The sequence below is a fragment of the Pseudorca crassidens genome, chromosome 6 (assembly GCF_039906515.1).
Source record: "Pseudorca crassidens isolate mPseCra1 chromosome 6, mPseCra1.hap1, whole genome shotgun sequence".
NCBI lineage: Eukaryota > Metazoa > Chordata > Mammalia > Artiodactyla > Delphinidae > Pseudorca > Pseudorca crassidens.
Window position 1 is genome coordinate 17,578,583 of NC_090301.1, and position 15,450 is coordinate 17,594,032.

Sequence of the window (15,450 nt, forward strand, 5' to 3'; positions counted from 1 at the left end):
CTACTTCCAGACAAAATGGAATAACAGGGACTAAATTTACCTTCCCACCCAAAACAACCAAGAAAACTGAAAATATATGAAACAGTGGTTTTCAAGACATTGAGTATTAGTCAAGGAAGGATAGTGATCCCCTAGAAACAAGATGTAAATGAGATGAGCCCTCTGATTGCCCCTGCTTACTATCTTCAAGTGTTTCCAGGCTGTAGTGTAGAGAAGAATGTGGGTGGAGCCCAGCAGACTGCATTGAGGAAACAGAGCTGAGAGTTTGGGGAGACCAAGGCTGCCAGAATTCACATGTGAAGTACTGGAGAGGAGAGAATCGCAGAGACAAAACTCGAGATCTGCAGAGGACTCCCCTTAAGTATTCAGAAAAGTAATGATCAGTGTATGTAGGTGAAAAGCTACCCAAGGCTAGGGGAAGAACCACTTGAAATAATTAGAAGTAACAGTGCCTTGTGTGCTCATAAAGTGTGGGAACAGAGTCTGGTCCCACCAGCCAGACTGTAAACCTCATGATTCACAGAACTTTGGGTAGAGTACCCAGAAGTTTTTTTGCCTCATTAGTGGGGAATAATTAGCCCTAGGCTAAATAATACACTGGTAGCACCTAACAAGTCTAAAAAGCAAGACTTGAAAGAATCAAACTGTTACCAACTAACTTAATGGTGCCCCATAACAAAGTTCAAAAATAATTATAGTATAAGAAAACATCTAGCACCCAATAGAGTAAAAGTTACAATATCATCATCCAATAAAAAAAATACCAGGCATGCAAAGAAGCAGAATATAAGACCCATGATAGGAGAAAAATCATTCAATCAAAAAAACCCTCAAAATTTATGTGGGCATTAGAATTAGCAGACAAGGACATTGAAACAGCTGTCATGGACTTCCCTGGTGGTCCAGTGGTTAAGAACCTGCCTGCCAATGCAAGGGACATGGGTTTGATCCCTGGTCCAGGAAAATCCCGCATGCCACGGGGTAACTAAGCCCATGCACCACAACTCCTGAGCCCACGCTCTAGAGCCTGTGAGCTGCAACTACTGAGCCATGTGCCACAACTACTGAAGCCCACGCACTCTAGAGCCCATGCGCCGCAACTATTGAAGCCCACATGCGCTGGGACCCACATGCTGTGACTACCAAAGCCTGCACACCTAGAGCCCATGCTCCACAACAAGAGAAGCCACCGCAATGAGAAACCCATGCACCACAGCAAAGAGTAGCCCCCACTCACCACAATTAGAGAAAGCCCACATGCAGCAAAAAAGACCCAGCGAAGCCAAAAATAAATTAATTAATTAATTTAAAAAATAAATAAATAAAAGAAAAACAGCTATTATAACAATATGCCTTATGTTCCAGGACATAAGTAGAAAAAGAAATATATTTTTTAAAGACTGAAATTTAACTTCTAGAGGTGAAAATTACAATATCTGACATGAAAAACATACTGAATGAGATTAATGGCAGATTAGACATTGCAGAAGTGTTTAGTGAATTTGAAGACTTAGCAATAGAAAAAATGTTTAAATAAAACAAAACAATTTTATAAATGAACAGAGATTCAGAGAGTGTGGGACAATTTCAAGCCATCTAACACTATAAAACTGGATTCACTGAAGGAGAAAAGAGAGACACAGGAACAGAAAAAATGTTTGAATAAGTAATGGGCCAAACTTTTCCCAAATATGAAAACAGCAAACCCACAGATCCAAGAAGCTGAATGAACTCTAAGTAAGAAAAATATGAAGAAAACTATACCAAGGCACATAATATTTAAATTAGTCAAAATGAGTGATAAAGAAATCTTAAAAGCAGCTAGGGAAAAAAGACATTCCATACAAAGGAACAAAGATAAGGATGATGGTTTCTTATCAAGCATAATGTGAGAAGACAATAGAGCAACATCTTTAAAGTTCTGAAGGAAAAAAGACCTGTCAATCCAGAATTCTATATCCAACAATAACATTTTTCAAAAATGAAGGTGAAATAAAAACATTCCAGACATACAGAAGCTGAAAGAATTCATCTATAGCGGACCCCAATACAAAAAATAATAAAGGAAGTCTTCCAGGCAGAATGAAAATATACCTCGTAGAAATATGAATCTACACAAAGAAAGAGCAATGGAAATGGTAAACATATGGATAAATACATAAGAAATGTTTTCTTATATTTTAAATCTCTTTAGAAGCTAACTGACTCTTTAAACAAAAATTATAAGGATGTAGTGTAACATATTTAAATAAAATATGTGACAACAAAAGCATAAATACCAATAAGAATTAACATATATTAATGTAATGTCATTATACTATATGTGAAATGGTATAATATTACTTGAAGGTAGACTGTGATAAGATGTATATCATAAACGTTATATAAACCACTAAAATAACTAAACAAGGATTACATGTAATAATTATATCTAAGATGAAATAGAATCATAAAAATCTCAATAATTCAAAAGAAGGCAGAAAAAGAGGGAAAGAGAAACAAAGAACAGACAATACAAATGAAAAACAAAACAGAGATAACAGACTTAACACTTACCATATCAAAAATCACATTAAGTGTAAATTATCTAAAGGCACCAATTAAAAGGAAGAGACTGTAAGATTGGATAGAAAAGCAAGACCCTATTAAACACTGCCTGCTAAACAGACCCCACTAAACATAAGAAACACACATAAGACATAAAGTGATAAACAACTTAAAAGTAAAAGGATGGAAACAGTTATACCATGTTTACATGAATCAAAGGAAAGCTAGCATATCTATGTTAGTACAGACAAAGGAGATTTCAGAATAAAGTACATGATCATGGATAAAGATGATCATTTGATAATGATAAGGAATCAATTCATCAGGAGGATGTAACAACTTCAAAAGTTTACACTGCTAGTAATGAAGCTTCAAAATATTAGGAAGCAAAAACTGAAATCTGAAATAATATACAGACAAATCCACAGGTATAATAGAAGATTTCTATACCATTCTTTTAATAACAAGTACACAGAAATCAGAAAAGATATAGAAGACGTGAACAAAACTATTAACTTGACCTAACTGATATTTATAGATTACTTCACCCAACAGCAGCATAATGCATTCTTTTTGAGTGTGCATGGGACATTTACCAAGGTAGACCATATTCTGGGTCATAAAACAAGGCTCAATAAGTTTAAGAAGATTCAAGTCATACAAAATATGTTTTCTGACCATGATAAAATTAAACTCAGAAATTAATAACAGAAAGATATCTGGAAAATTTCCCAAATATTTCGAAACAGAATAACACACTTCTAACAACCTATGGGTCAAAGAAGAAATGAAAAGCAAAGTTAGTATTTTGAAGTGAATAAAATGAAAACATAACATTCAACATTTGTGGGATTATGCTGAAGTAGTACATGGAGGAAATTTTACAGCACAAAACACCTATATTAGAAAAAAAGAAAGGTCTCTAATAAATCAAAACTTCAGTTTAACATAAAACACTAGGAAAAAAGAGCAAATTAAAGCCCAAGTAAGCAGAAAAGAAAAAATAATATGGATCAGAAAGGTTATCAATGAAATAGAAAACAAGAAAACACAAGAGAGAAAATCAACAAAACCTAAAGCTGGTACTTTGAGAAGGTCAACAAAATTGATAAATTCTAGATAAACTAATCATGAAAAAAATCAGGAATAAGAGAAATGACCATTATTATAGACTCTATTGATATTGAGAGGATTATAAGGGAATATTATGAACAACTCTATGACAATAAATTTGACACAATAAAATGGACACATTCCTTAAAAGATACAAATTATCAAAGCTCAAACAAGGAGAAATAGCATGAGTAGCCCTATATCTCTTTTTTAAATGAAACATATAGTTAAAAACCTTTCCACATAGAAAACCTCAGGTTCATATGGCTTCACTGGTGAGTTCTACTAAACCTTTAATGAAGAAATAATATCAATTCTATACATTCTTCCATACAACTATAGCAAAGGCAATTCTTCCCAACTCATTCTACGAACAACCTTACCCTGATATTAAAACTAGACAAAGGCATTATAGAAAAGATAACTACAGACTGATATCACTAATAAACATAGACACAAAAATTCTAAGCAAGATTTTAGCAAATTTACACCAATAATATATAATGGATAATATATTATGACCAAGTGAAATTTTCCCAGGAATGAAAGGTTGTTTTAACATTTAAAAATCAGTTAATGTAATCCACCAGATTAATAAACTAAAACCAATGCAACAAAAGTATATTATCTCTATAGATAGAGAAAGAGCAGTTAAAGATTCAATATTCATACTTAATGGTGAAATACTGAATGTTTTCTCCTTAAGATCAGGAATAAGGCAAGGATGTCTGCTTCCATCACTTCTTTTCAACACTGTACGGGAAACTTTAACCAGTCCAACCAGGCAAGGAAAAGAAATGAACAGTATCCAGATAGAAAAGACATAAGTAAAATGATCTTTATTCACAGGTGACATAATCATCTATATAGAAAATCTGATGTAATTCACAAAAAAGCTACTAGAACTAATAAGTGAGTATAACAAGATTACAAGTTATTCAATAAATATAGAAAGTTAATAGTATTCCTTTATGCTAACAACAAAAAATCAGAAATTGAAATAAACAAAACATGCCATTTACAATACCTTCAAAAATATTAAATAGTTAGGGACAAATCTGACAAAAGTTGTGCAAGATCTATATACTGAGAACTATAAGACATTGCTAAGTAAAAGTAAAGAAAAATCTAAATAAATAGAAAAAGATTCCATCTTCAGGAGTCAATATAAGATATTGAGTCCCCTCAATTTGATCCATAGATTCAAGGCAATCTCAATTAACATTTTAGCTGGTTTTCTGCAGCTCTTGACATTTTGATTTTAAAATCCAAATGGAAAGGCTAAGGACCTATAATAACAAAAACAAATCTGAAAGAGATGAGAAAAGTTAAAGAGCTGACACTTCCTGATTTCAAGATTTATTTCAATGCTACAGTAATCAAGATAATGTGGCACTGGCATAAAGATAGAGAAGTAACAGAATATAGAGAAGAGAAACAATAGATGTTCCAAAATTTACAACAGCCAAGACATGGAAGCAACCTAAATGTCCATTGACAGATGAATGGGTTAAGAAGATGTGGTACATATATACAATGGAAGATTACTCAGCCATAAAAAGAATGAAATAATGCCATTTGCAGCAACATGGATGGACCTCGAGATCATGATACTAAGTGAAGTAAGTCAGACAAAGACAAATATCATGATATTGCTTATATGCAGAATCTTTAAAAAAAAAATGATACAAATGAACTTACTTACAAAACAGACTCACAGACTTAGAGAATGAACTTATGGTTACCGGGGGGGAAGGGTGCAGGGGGGAATTGGGAGTTTGGGATTGACATGTACAAACTGCTATATTTACAATAGATAACCAACAAGGACCTACTGTAAAAATAAATAAATAAATACATAATAAAAATAATATAAAATAATAAATCTACTTTTATATACACAACTAATTTTCAACAAAGGTGCAAAGACAATTCAGTGGAGAAAGGAGAGTCTTTTCAACAAATAGAGCTGAAATAATTGGATAAACATATGCAAAAAAAAGAACCTTAGGGACTTCCCTGGCAGTCCAGTGGTTAAGATTTCACCTTCCAGTGCAGGGGGTGTGGGTTCAAACCCTGGTTGGGGAGCTAAGATCCCACATGCCTTGTGGCCAAAAAAAACAAAACATAAAACAGAAGCAATATTGTCACAAATTCAGTAAAGATTTTAAAAATGGTCCACATCAAAAAAACAAAAAAATATTAAAAGAAAAAGAAAAAAACCTCACACCATAATTAATCAGTACCTCACACCATATATAAAAATATAAAAATTCAGTCTAGAATCAAAATGGATTCTAGACTGAATGTGAAGCCTAAAACGGTAAACCTTCTAGAAGAAAACATAGTAGAAAATCTTTATAATCTTGGCAAAGATTATAAAGGCAAAGACTCCTTAGGTTCAACCCCAAAAGCATGATCCATAAAAGAAAAAAAAGATAAATTAAACTTCATCAAAATTAAAAAATTAGGTACTTCAAGAGACACTATTAGAAAATACATATGTAAGCCACAAAATAAGAAAAACATTTGAAAAGCATACACCTGATACAGGACTTGTATCCATTAAAAACAAACAAACACTTCAATATGAAGAAAACAAACAATTCCCCATACCCCCTCCAAAAAAATAAAAGCAGGCCCAAAACTTGGATAGTCACTTTACCAAAGAAAATATACAGACGACAAATAAACACATGAAAAGATATTCTACATCATATGTTATCAGGGACATGTAAATTGAAACAACAGTGAGATACCACTACACACTACTGAAATGGCCAAACTCTGAAACACTGACACCACCAAATGCTGATGAAGATGTGGAGCAACAGTAACTCTCATTCCTTGCTGGTGGGGAAGTGAAACAGTACAGCCACTTTGGAAGACAGTTTGATAGTTTCTTACAAAACTAAACATACTCTTGCCATAAAATCCAAAAATCACACTCTTCGGTATTTACCCCAGGGAGTTGAAAATCTATGTCCACACCAAAACACACACATGAATGTCTTAAGCTTTATTCATAATTCATAATTGCCAAAACTTGGAAGCAATCAAGATGTCCTTCGGTAAGTGAATAGATTAATAAACTGTGGTACATCCAGACAATGGAATGTTATTTAGCACTAAAAAGAAATGAGCTATCAAGCCATGAAAAGACACAGAGGGAACTTAAATGCATATTACTAAAGAAGCCAATCTGAAAGGGAATCATACTGTATGATTCCAACCATATGACATTCTGGAAAAAACATAACTATGGAGACAATAAAAAGATCAGTGGCTGCCAAGGTTTAGGGATGCGGGAGAAGGATGAAGCTGGAGCACAGAGGATTTTTAAGACAGTGAAACTATTCTGTATGATATGATAATGGTGGATACATCTCATAAAACATTTGTCAAAACCCATGGAATGTACAACACCAAGAGTAAACCCTAATATAAAGTATGGACTTTCATAATAGTGACATGCCCATGTAGATTCATTGATTATAACAAATGTACCACTCTGGTGTGGGATAGTGATAATAGGGGAAGCTGTGCATGTATGGGGGCAAGGGCTATATGAGAACTCTCTGCACTTTCCATTCAATTTTGCTATGAATCTAAAACTGCTCTAAAAATATATATTATTTTAAAAATGCTTTCAGAGGGAGTCATATTTTCCTTGAGCAAGTGGGAGATAGTAGGAAGTCAGAATGAGGAATCCTGTCTGTATCACTTAAGGATCCTCCAGAGAAATACAACCAATAGGAGGATGGATGGAGATATATATATATATATATATATATATATATATATATATATATATATATATATATACACACACACACATACATACATACATACATATATGTATGTATATTTTTATATTTATATATATTTTATTATATGGAATTGCTTTATCAATTACAGAGTCTGAAAACTTCCAGTATCTGCAGTCAGCAAGCTGGAGACCCAGGAGAGCTGATATATTGTTCCTGACCAAGTCCAAAGACCTGAGAATCAGGAGAACCAGTGGTACAAATTCTAGTCCAAAAGCTTGCAGGCTCAACACCAAAAATAGACACTGGTTCAGTCTAAATCTGAACACTAGAAAAGACCAATGTCCCAGCTCATACAGTCAGGTTAGAGGAGCTCCCTTTTACTCAGCCTTTTTGTTCCACTTAGGTCTTCAATTGATTGCATGAGGCCTAGCATCATTAGGGAGGGCAAAATGCTTTACTCAGTCCACTGATTCAAATGTTCATCTCATTCAGAAACAGACACACCCAGAATAATGTTTGTCCAAATGTCTGGACATTAAGTGGCCCAGGCAAATTGATACATAAAATTGACCATCACACTGTCCTTCAGTAATCTCCCTTTCCCATGTCAAGGCCCTAAGAAATCTATATGTATAGAAGACAAGATTAGGGAAATGTACACCCTGTGACTTTGGGGTCTTAGTTGAGCTCTAAACCCAATGCTGAGAACCAAGGCAGGAGAATCCTTCTGCCTGGGCTGGAGACAGGCTTAAGACCAAGGAATAAACTGAATCACTTTCTCTGCCCTTTCTCAGTAACACCACCTTTCAACAACTTAGTTTCTCATCTCATTATACACCCAACACACAGCAGCCCTCCTGTCTTTGAATTTGTCCTATTTTTGTAGGTTTTATAAACACACAGCAACTGTCAACTGTAATGTCTGTCACTGATCAGTGGGAACTCATTGATACTATTGGATTTACTAGAAGGTCAAAATGAAAAAAGTCCACTACAAATGCATAATAATATACACTAGGAGTTATAAATTTGAACAGAGTAGGGTCAGGAGAGAGCCCACTAAATGTTATTTAAGGTCCCACCCTTCTCTCTGCCTAACTCCTGCTATTTGCTAATGTTTTCTCTCTGTAATTTGCCCCTTTCTTCTTGGTCTTCAAAGTCCTAGATCTGCAGGGTTGACAAAGGTACACCAAGATTCTTTGTGACCAGTATCTCCCAGTGATTATCTTGGCTTTGTCTGCAAATTACTCACTCTACAGTCTATACTGCAGAAACCATACAAAAAGTTATTCATGTGTTTAAAGACATTAAGTAAGGGCAATTATGGGAAGAATAAAGTAGAAGGAACATTCTCAAACAATTACAACTACGGTGGTTTTATCTACTCCTTGTTACAAAGTGTTTATTAACCACATCTCTGATTCTCAGACCAAATGGATTATGGCCAACTCAAGATCCTTAATGTACAGTCCTTGGCCTAAACCACCTGTCTCCCCCTGCCTGGGCTTGCTTTTGTAATGCTCACTAGCCAGTTCCAGCCAATTCTCCTTCCTAAGGGAAGGCAAGGCTCCTAGTCAGGTGTTCAACGCTAACACAGAGATCTAGATTCCTGGGTGCCCATGCAAACTAGATAATGGCCTCCCTGGTGTATAGCTTCATTCTTGGTTACTTATAGGAGGCTGCCCCTCTTTCAGGTCCTTAGTCTGGCAGACCACCTGTCTTCCCACAGAAACTATTCCTTTTTACTCTTGAGCATAATTTTCTCCTTTCTGTTGCCTGGCTTTTCCCTCTAGCTTAATAGGTCCTAATCACCCCTGGTTCAAACCCACCAACTTACCAATCAAGTGATGTTCTGATGTGCCCATGGACTTTCTGTTCCTTCTTTTATATGTTAAAGTGCAAAGCGATTCCTCTACAATCACTTTGGAAAACTATTTGGCAGTATATGCAAAGCTAAATATTTGCATGCATTAAGACCTAGCCTTTCAACTCAGAGGCATATACCCACCACAAATGCTCACACATGTTCCACTAAAGAAATAAGAAAGAATGTTCGTAGTTACACTCTTGGTAATACCCCAAAACAAACAAACAAACAAACCAAAAAAATAACAGGGCATGAACCAAATGTTTCCCTACAGTGGAATGGATAAATTGAGCTATGTTCATCCAATGGAATTATTAGATAGCAAAGAGAATGAACAAGCTAAAATTACACACAGTGTGGATAAATCTCACAAACGATATTGAGTGAAAGAAGCCTGGCATAGAAGATTACATATAGTTTGATTCCATTTTATTATGTATAAAATCAGCAGTCCTAACATGGTGTTAGAAGTCAGGGTAGTTTTTACTTGAGGAGAGGGATTTGCTAGTGACTAGAAAGGGTGTGCTTCTTCCATAGGTGTGTTTATTTTGTGAATATTCGTTGAACTGTGTTCTTATGATTTCTGCACTTCCTACTATTATTTCACACATCAGTGAATTATAAAAGTTAGTGATAAGCTTACATACATTTTTATTGATGGTACTGTATCAGATATATTGATATCAAAACACATATAATTCTCATCAAGGAAAAAAGGTTAAGGGTCACAGGGGATGAGGCACCTTTTCCAAATGCCACCTATTAATTTTGTTTTACAGAAGAAAACCTTGGAATCCAGGTCCTGGAGAGAAGAAAAACTGGCTTCCTCAATGTTAACAATCTATTTGGTAGCAGAGTAGACTAGAAACTAAATACTATGACTCAGTCTGGCATTCTTTGACCACACAACATTCCTTTGGATAAGAAAACATCTTTTTTTTTTTTTTGTACGTGGGCCTCTCACTGTTGTGGCCTTTCCCGTTGTGGAGCACGGGCTCCGGACGCGCAGGCTCAGCGGTCATGGCTCACGGGCCAAGCCGCTCCACGGCATGTGGGATCTTCCCAGACCGGGGCACGAACCCATGTCCCCTGCATCGGCAGGCGGACTCTTAACCACTGTGCCACCAGGGAAGCCCAAGAAAACATCTTGATGTTCTCTGTAAAATGGTTTAAGCTTTTTAACTCAATTTATTATCCTTCCATCAGGTATATAAAAATTCAAAAACTCTTGCATAATGAAAAAAACTCCTGGTTATGACCCTTCCAGACTCGGAGTGCTCCAATGCCCTAGGCAGGCATGTGGGCCACCTACAGAGACAAGCAGTCAATGCTACTTGAAAAATCTAAGATTTCTATCTGGACACTGCTCCTCACACATACAACATCTTTCTCATTCTCTATTCACTGTACACATTACCTGTATCAATCACCTGAAAGTAATGACACTTTCAAAATGGTCATTCAATACAGTCATTCAATACCATTAACATCTACCTACTAGGTACCAAGAAACATTTCTATTGTTTTATTCTAACAGTAGTATTGGATTTATCCCCAACCATCCAGACTCTCTTATTAAGCTACCTAATAACCACAAGATGATTAATTTGCAAGACTGCTGACAAGAATCACTGAAATGATCAGCCTTGCTTCCTATCCCAAGAGTTCATCTATTCAACAGATAAATCTGCATCACTCCACATGTAGGCTCAGAGCCAGACATATTCTGAATGGAGCAGGGGTTCTGGGGTGGAACAGAAGAGTAGTCCTAAAATCTAACATTCAACATTTGATATGCCATAATGGTCCTGCTGACCTCTCTCTGAAACCTTCTTTCCTATTTTTTAGCCATAAAATCTTGAACAAGTTGCTTAATGTCTCTGTGCCATTTTTTTTTTTTTTGGCCATGCCACATGGCTTGTGGGATCTTCATTCCCCGACCGGAGACTGAACCCAGGTCTTCGGCAGTGAAAACTCGGGAGTCCTAACCACTGGACTGCCAGGGAATTCCCAGTCTCAATTTTTTAAGCTGTAAAGTGGGAATAATAACTCTAACCCATTTGACTCAAAAGAATCCAGTGAAAAAACTGTATATAAAACAATTAGAACCATTCCTGGAAAAGAGTAATAATCAGTCAACATTAGCTATTATTATCACAATAATTATTATGCTTGTTCTTGTAGCCCTGTTGTCTTGGCTATTGGTTTATTAGCTGTCTTAGGGCAGACTCTCCCAGAAGCAGATTGTGAGCTAAAGTTTTGAATGCAACTGCCTTATGAAGGGACTGTTCCTAGAAGAAACCAATGCAGGACTTAGGGGAGCAGGATAAGACAGGGAAAGGAGTCAAGGGACGGTGCAATCTTAGTTGAAGTCCAGTTTCGGTCTGATCTCAGAAGGAGCTGTAGAATGTAAAGTGTACCTCGGAGTTTTGTCCCATCTCAAGGCAAAGTTGCTGGGCTTTTTGTACCCCTACACCTGTTGACACTGGTTAAGGTACAGGAGGGGATTTGTAACCGCCCCTAGGTGGTGTAACTTCTGAGAACTTTAGTATCTCCATCAGGATGAAGCAACTCCAGGAGCCTAAAGGCAATCCTCTGAAGGTTTAGGCAGGAAAGTATGGGTCCACAAAACTGGTAGAGGAGATTTGAGGGGCTTTGACAGGCTGACAATAGTGCCGGCTACAACTTCCTATGACTGAAACGGTGCAATCTGTCCCTAACTGTCCTTGCTCAGTATCTGCCGATCTGAATCTACCAAATGACTATATTTTGCCTATGCCTAGCTCTGCTTGTCTTGAGAGACAGGGTGTGTCCTCCAGACCCAGACCTCTACATGCCAGTCCCCATGAGAATGACTCCCAGGCTGCTTTCCATTTTGAAAACCCCTGGGTCTCCCCAACCTTGATCATCTACATGGCTTACCCCAGCCAAGTTCTAGCCTTGCTTTTCTCCCAACTGGCAGAAGGGAAAATGACATCACATCTCTCTTAATTTTGAAGGGCAGAATTCTAAGAATTATCCAGAATGTTTTTTTGAGTCAATCTATTTACTTTTATTAGTTATATATTTTATCTATATATGTGTATGTGGGTATTTTTTATTTATTAACTCTATAGGTGGCTTAGTTTGAGGACATGAGCAGTCCCAAAAATAAAAGAATTGAGAACTGAATACCAGTATTTGTAGAACCAGGGAAATAACTTGTAAACTAAATAAATACACCAGGAGAAAATGTGTGATATCAAACTTGTCACATACAAACAATGAAAAATGAATCAAACCTATATAAAAAATCAATTCTCCTCCCCATAATTTATGTCAGTCTTTTACATATAATAAAATCCTGCCTAAGCAAATAACTGATAAAGCAATAAAGCTGTCAGATGCAATAAACGGACTGTTTGCCTGGACTATCTAGAAACACTCCCATTCGGAGGCAGATACCCTGTTATATTAAGCTACATGACGAAAACATTTATCTATTGTGTGATAAACCTGACAAGTGCCTAAATCACCTGCCTAAGAAGTCTCTCTGGAAATGCACCTCTACAAAGGCTGATATTTAATTATATCACCCTGAGTGTGAGATATAATTGTGCCTATTATGTGATAGGAGTAGAAAAGGGGGAGTAGAAATTAACTTCCATTGAACAACAAAGTAATTACCCATCACTGAAGATAAGGTAGGACATCTCCGTTCTATTTTAAGAGTGGATTCATTCATCAGTGTTCCTGTTGCTCCCTCCATCTACATGACCTAAAAAGAAGGTCAACCAGCAGCCAGAATATTATCCACAGGAGGAACTTTCCGACATCTGGAAACACACTAGCCTGGGCTCCTAATGTGTCAACTTCAAGTTGTTATCTTTCTCCTCATCCTGGCTATTCCTCCTGTGCTCACCACCTTCACCCAAACAGCTGTCCAACTAGAATGCTTGGAATTCTTATTAGCTACTCTCTCATTCCTTACACCTACGGGCATACCTCGAAGATACTGAGGATTTGGTTCCAGACCACCACAATAAAGCAAATATTGCAATAAAACAACTCACACAATTGTTTTGGTTTCCCAGTGCATATAAAAGTTATGTTTACACTATACTGTAGTCTATTAAGTGTGCAATAGCATTATGTCTAAAAAAACAACGTACATACCTTAATTAAAAAGTACTTTATTGCTGAAAAATGCTAACCGTCATTGGAGCCTTTGGCGAGCAGTAATCTTTTTGCCATGGCCACATCAAAGGTAACTGACCACAAATCTCCATAACAAATATAATAATAATAATAAAGTTTGCAATATTGCAAGAATTACCAAAATGTGGTATAGAGACACAAAGTGAGCAAACGCTGTTGGAAAAAGGTGCCGATAGACTTGTTCAATGCATGGTTGCCATAGACCTTCAACTTGTAAAAAGTGTCATATCTGCGAATCGCAATGAAACGAGGTATGCCTGTATTTGAACGTTAAGTTTTTTTTTTTTTTTTTGGCCACACCAACAGCTTGTGGGATCTTAGTTCCCTGACCAGGGATTGAACTCGGGCCCTCAGCAGTGAAAGCACCGAATCCTAACCACTGGACTGCCAGGGAATTCCCTGGACATTAATTCTTAACAATTCTGTTACAAACGCCTATTAGTTCTGAGCCATCTTTCCCATTCTCTGTTTCCACTGTCAATTTAGGTTCCGGCCATTTCTTGCCAAGCCTGTTGTGTGCTCTTGCCACCCCCAGCCTCTCAGCTTCCCAGGCTACTGACAGAACACTGATGTCGAGGTAAACTTCTAAAATGTAGATCTAGTCATGGCACTTTCCGGCTTTAAAAATGGCCTAAATTCAGCAACAGAGAGTTCAGAAGAAGCCAGACAAGAAAGAACACCCTCAAGGATTCTACTTACAGAACGTAAAATAGGTAGTGTCTAGGGAAGCACACGTAGGTGGTGCATTCGCTTCCTATCGCTGCTGAAACAAATTACCAGAAACTTAGTGGCTTAACACAGCACAAGTTTGTTATCTTATAGTTCTGGAGGTCAGAAGTCAGAAATCGATTTTTAGGGGTTAAAATTAAGGTGCCAGCAGAGCTGTGTTTCTTCTGGAGACTCAAGGGGAGAATCCATTCTTTGCTTTTTCCAGCTTTTGGAGACCAGCTATACTCCTTTGATCTGATCCCTTCCAGCCCTCAGACCACTCCGACCTCTGCTTCTGTCATCAAATCTCTTTGTCTGACTCTTCTGCTTCCCTCTTTCACTTTTAAGGGCTCTTGTGAGTATGTGGACCCACCCAGATAATGCAGGATCATCTCTCCATCTCAAGATCCTTACCTTAATGATATCTGCAAAGTCTTTTTTGCCTTGTAAGTATTTAAGTATTGTAACCGGTTTACAGGTTCTGGAGATTAGGACATAGACATCCAAACTGGGAGGTGGGGTGGGATAGGGGAGGGTATTATTCTGCCCATCCCCCCACCGCCCTGTGGTAAGATCATAAAGAAGCCCAGGAAGTGATGACTATGAAAGTCAAAAGAGTTTACGTCTACATGGGAGAAAGGGATTGTGATTAGAAAGAATGCATGCAGAAACAGGCTTCTAGGGGCTGGAAATTTTCATTCTCCTGAACCAGGTGGTAGTTATGTGAGTATTCACTTCAAAAGAATATTTTAAACCTATACATTTACATGTTATGCCTTTTAATATAGGTGTTTATTTCACTTTTTAAAAAAAGATTTTTAAAAACCTGCCTAAAAGTCTCTATTATATTATTCTGGGTATTTTGTCCTCACAATCCGGCCCCAGCTTCTCTTTCCAGCCTCACCTCTAGGCACTTCCGGTCCCTCCCCCATTCCTCCTCCCCTCCCTCACCTCACATTCTACCTTCCAGCTTCACTGACCAAAGGATGCTCTTTTACACCTTTGTGCTTTGTGTCTTTGCGCATGAAATTCTCTCTGCTTGAATTGTTTATTTTTGCTTGGTGAATATTATCACATTCATTAAAGCCCAGGCCAAATGCCACATCTCCTGTTAAGCCCTCCCTGACTCCTCTGTTCCCCTCTCTTCCAGAGATTCAGCTTGTTCCGTCACCTGTGCTGCTCCTGAATTTTGTCCCTAATCTGTCATAGCCCTGGCCATGTGTTATTCTGAATTGATATTTATGTCTC